The sequence below is a fragment of the Nuphar pumila genome, chromosome 5, assembly GCF_984573655.1.
Source record: "Nuphar pumila chromosome 5, dmNupPumi1.hap1.1, whole genome shotgun sequence".
Taxonomy (NCBI): Eukaryota; Viridiplantae; Streptophyta; class Magnoliopsida; order Nymphaeales; family Nymphaeaceae; genus Nuphar; species Nuphar pumila.
This window is the reverse complement of record NC_143253.1, coordinates 72,908,070-72,913,661: the sequence shown is the minus strand read 5'-3', so window position 1 is coordinate 72,913,661 and position 5,592 is coordinate 72,908,070.

Sequence of the window (5,592 nt, the reverse complement as noted above, 5' to 3'; positions counted from 1 at the left end):
TTCTTTAGTCGGTTGGCCAGAGAAATCGATCAGTCTCTTATATACATTAATTATTCAGAAATAAATTCAGAAAATACATAATTAATGAAGTCAATCATAGAATTTATATGCAAATAAAATTTAGAAAAATTTGTAAAAATCACAAAATACTCGTATTTATATATTCTACCAACTACAAAAATAAAATCACATGGGTTCATACACGAAAATCATGATATTCTCTAATTTACTAAAATATTTTCTAAAAAACCCAAATTGACTAAAATTGTGATATCTCAAGATTTTGACCATAGAAATTCATATAAGTTTTCATAGAATATCTACAATACTATATACTACCAATCCAATCTGATACTTTCACAAAAATCAATACATATTTCATAAAATTTCAAAATTTATAGATTTCTTTTCTAAGAAACCTGTTTTTGAGTAATTCGTATTTTCAAAGAGGGTTTTCCTTCGAAAAACCCTTCTTTTCCATAGTTTGATAACTCTAAGTTAAACCCACGTGTGTGAGGTTTTTTTTAGGGTCTATGGATGTGAAAAACCCATGGAATTCGTACCATGAAGTCTGTTTTACAAATAGAGTATAGATCACCTACCTTTTTTGTCAAAAATTCATTCCTATGCACACTGGTGGGTCGTTTCGCAAGATCCGGCCATTCTACGCATAACACGGCCTAGGGTAGACTCTCCTTAGGCCTTCCTCAGCCACGTGAGGCCTCTCTTTTTGTTGGAACAAGGGAGAAACACCAATGGTGTTTGAGAAAAGAGAGGAAAAATAGAGGGTTTTGAGAGGAGAGAGAAAGCTTATGAGAAAAAAAAACTCAAAAGGGCAAAATCAGGGGGGGGGTGTGAGCCCCTCATCTAGCTTTATAAGGCCTTGAATTAGGTCAAGGTATGGGTTGATTTCTGTCCCTTGATCTAATTCTAAAAAAAATCCAATCTCAATGCTTCCTTGCCTTTCCTATCTTTATTATTATTATTATTATTATTCATATATACACATTTATACTTTGATAGACCATATCCTATAGCTAAATATATTTATAAACTTACTATTATATATCTCATGAAGAGTCTCCATAGGGATGGTCAACCTCTCTATGGAGCCTCTCTTTCCTATTAAGAAAAATAGCAACTTGCTTGCTTGGCAAGCAAGTTGACTATTTCAACTTTTCTTTTTCTTTTTTAATTCTTTTATCATTTTTTTCTAATTTCTTTTATTTCTATTTTTCACATGGGCCCAGCCCTTGATGGACCCTTCTAGAGCTCTTCCCAAAACAAAAAATGTCACTCCCCCCCCCCTTGGAGGCGCTTTTTGAATTTTAGCAACTTTGACTTTTTTCAACTTCTATTTTGTAATTTGGAAACTTTGATTTTAACTCCAATTTCCAAGTTAATTTTGTTTTAATCAATCTAAACTTTAAATAAGGATGACACATAGGTTGGGAGGGCCCACCTATGGACTCCTACCATTTTATGAATTCTGATTAATTTTTGAAATCCATTCCATGGAATTCAAGTTAAATTCTTTCTAAATTAAATTAAAATGCCTTATAAATTAACTCAAAATTCACATAAATTCTAATTAATGTTATTTAAGTAAATTCACACCTAAATAAATTTTATTAGTTTATTTTCAAAGATTTAAATATTTAATTTATTTATTTTCATTAATTCTACTAAGGTGAATATCCAAATTTTATCGAATTATAACCCAAATTTCCAAAGCTTTAGGCGTGTAGGGTTAAACACGTCCAAATAAAATTTTATTCCATTTTTAAAAAATTTCAACTAACTTCACAACCATCTTTAGTGAATTTCTAACTAAAAATTTAAAATTTAAAATGTAAAATTTATCATAAATATACAAATTCAAAAATTCTAGAAAAAGCCTCGAAAAAATTGCCGATGTTACATAAAGTCCTTTAGAACAAAGCAATCTTATGTCTTGTGACTAGTAAGATGATGATATTTGTAGTACTTAGGGTAGTTTATCTGTTTTGCTTCCCTTGGTCTCTTGCACTCTAGAAGCTCAACCATTCTTATTTCTAACATATATTGCAAAATCTCTTCTACATCATCATCATTAAAAGAGTACTTCTTTAACATCTCTTCCAGGGTAGTCTTGGTCTTAGCCTATTAAGTACCTTTTTTGTTACCATCACCTTTGGTGTCCTTACTCTTTTCATTCTTAGGTTCATTAACCTTTGGTTTGAGATTCGACACCATGTCAGCCACATTGCAATATGCATTACTGATGATGTGAGAAATGCACATCATTTTTATAAAATATTCATGCATTTTCATGTAGTTTGAATGATAAAAACCCATACATTGGCGTATTTATGTGCAAAGAAGCTACGGTTTGAATTTCACTCGAATTCAAGCTAAAATGAAGAAATTGGAGCATTTTAAGGGTAATTAGAGTGAACTGCAAGGTAAATTGGATCTAGAACCGATCTAAAGGTGAAATATTGGATCATGGGCTGGATCCAAACTTAAAATATCCATGAACTCACGTGATCCAAGGTGTACTTCATGGTTTTTCTAAAAAAAAAACTCTTTATAAAGTATTTAGGTAGTGAGTTGCAAATAGTATAGAGTTTAGCTATTACTTAGAATTAACTTTACTGTTACGTGGCTTTTAGAATTAGGAAACAATTTATTGATTTAAATAGTTAGAAAATTTAGGTTTTGACATTTTTGCAGCTTTGGAAAAGTCGTGCCTCTCTTCCTCTCTCTCTCTCTCTAACCCTCTAACACCTTCTTTCTTATGCATGCCCTCTTTTTTTCTTCTCGTCCTTCTTCTTCTTCTCTTTTGTTTGTTTTTATTTTGTGTTGCTGTCACTTATTTTTGCAGGAGTTGCAGAATTTTTTGGGGAGCTTTTATATTTAGATTCGGCTTGCCGTCTACCATCACTGAGGCCTAGCCGTGAACCCTCTTCAATCATGCCTCATTCTATGCTTCCACCATCATCCTTCCCCTCCGTAGCTCGGCTCCTGGACGTCTGTAGCAACAGAAGGTAATAGGCAGACCACCAAGACGTGAAAAGGCTTCGCCATTGCTTCAAATACCATTTGTGTTCTCCCCCAATCATCAGACAAGTTGAGAGGTAAAGTCATCTCACCTTTTTCTTCTAGATTAGGCATGTGTCAGATCATGTCATAGGTCCAGTCGTGGGTCTGTCCATTTAGCAGTCCTTGTCAGTCAAAATACTCCTTCTGATCAGGTTCTTGCATGAGCAAGAATCGATCTGGTTCTTGAATCATTGATTCACCCGATTAAATCATGAATTCAATTATTAAAAAAAAAATTGGCTGAATTGTGTATATATTGTACATAGTTTATTTCTAACTCTTATCTTTCTCATTTTGTTGTACAGTATCGACAGATTGGTCGTGATCTAGCTGCAGCTAGATCTGACCATTCACAATTGACGTTTTGGTGTTAGCCGACTAACCAATGGTCAATTAGGTTAAGGTTAGTCATCAGATTAGTCTTAATTCAATTCCATTTAACATTAAGCCTATTAATTCTAATTTTGATTTTTAACAGTAGGTTAGTATTAGAAGTAGGTTTATTTGATTAAACATAATTAGGATGTTAGCTTAGCATATAAATGTTATTTTCCAAAATTTGAGTAGTATAGTTTTCTTGATTTTTATTTATTTGTTTTATGATGTTGTTAGTTTGGTATTTACTTCAATTAGGTTAATTAGAGTTAGGTCACATATTTTTCAGCAATAGAGTCATTAAGTTAGTATAGATATTTGGGCATTTTTGTTTTAGTAAGTTTTGACTTTTAATTAGGGTTTTTAGAAATTGTGTAAGGTGTTTATTTAGGTAAATAAGTAATTGCTTAGTTTATTTAGCCTTAGGTAAAGTCTATATTTTGAATTGATAGGTTAGTTATGTAACACCCCAAAATCCCAACTTGGAAAATCCATTTATTTTTAGAGTAAACTTTTTTTTTTTTGAAATACATTGCACAAGCGGAAAATCAAAAGGGAAAACAGTTGGAAATTCTATGCGAGTTATAGGCTGAACAATAAGAAGAGACATTTTATTATCTAGTTTTACAAAATGATACAGGAGAAATATACGTTATTTTCCTTTTTCAAAAGTCAACTGCCAAGATCATTGAGTTCTAGAGTGTGGGTTCAGTCCTCTGTGGCACATTGATCCCCGTCGCACTACGAGAAGTCAAACACCTGCATCCTCATAAAATGGGGTCAGTACTCTTGCGAGTTGGTGAGATATCAACCACAACTATCCATTTGCAAAAACATAGCATTTATGACATGATATGCATAAATAACCAAGGTAACAACACAGTGAATTCATCATGACGGAACAGATAAAATATCACAAACAATGCATATGTACAAGTGAACATATATGTGCATCATGGTGAGACAGTTAGCATATTTGAAGTGATTAAACAAGTGCGACTGCAATAAGTGAAAAAGCAGTACGAATTATTATCAAATGGCTAGCATGACTATATAATTAACATCAGCAGTCAATGGCAATAACGAACATCTCATTAATTATAACTAAGAGCAGAAACATACGACCCTAAAACACAGGGTTGATATTAAATAATGATTAACATCATTAGATAGCAAATATGCATCTAGGTGCATAACCAAGTGTACTTTAGCATTTTAGCCATTAAGCAATTATGTAAATAAGCAACTGAACAGTTAAGCAATTACGATGATAGAAATCATCATACTCATAAATCAATTGTTAATCTTAATTAGGCATATCTAGCAACATTCTCTCCTTCTGAGGTACTTAAGCCCATCCGGCCTTGTGTACCTCGCAGAGCAACATGAGCAAAATGTTGAGGTCACACTCAAACATTTATGAGTTCTAGCTCTACAAACCAAATGGAGTACTTCGTCGGTGAAGGCGATAACAATCAATTAACATTCAGGGGTGTGATACTCTTAGACAAGTGTGCTTAGTTCACAAAATGGGTCCATTGCCCATGCTTACTAGCCACAGAGTTCAAACATTCAACATCTTTTGAACCAATGTCATAACCCTAATATGAGAATTTATGAAACATATCACACAAGATGTGAAAGTATGTGTAACCTCACATTTCTAACATAAGTAAGCTCAATTCATGAGGTGGGTTTATCGCCCACACTAACTCGCCATGGAGTTTTGACATTCAAACAAGTCTCAAGGACAAGCACATTTCTACATTGCGCTTCAAATCCCATTGTATTTACGAGATGAAACAAGTGTCAAGGGTGAATCGTGTGTCCAAAGTAAACAGACACGAAAACATTCTATCTTTCATTATATGTTGAGAAACGTTATTGCATATAAGACACTTGAATTATTAACATAATTCATTATATGCATCTAAATTCGGTGATAAGATGTACAAGTGGAATGTATTCATTCATGCTATAACATTGATATCACATTGTTTTCATGTAATGTGTAAGAGTACATAAATCAAAGCAATACAAGCATGATATCGCATGTTGGCTAATCAAAATTCGACCATACTTAATGATAAACTATATGACATTTTATGTAGCAAGCTGAGGTGTATGTTTAGC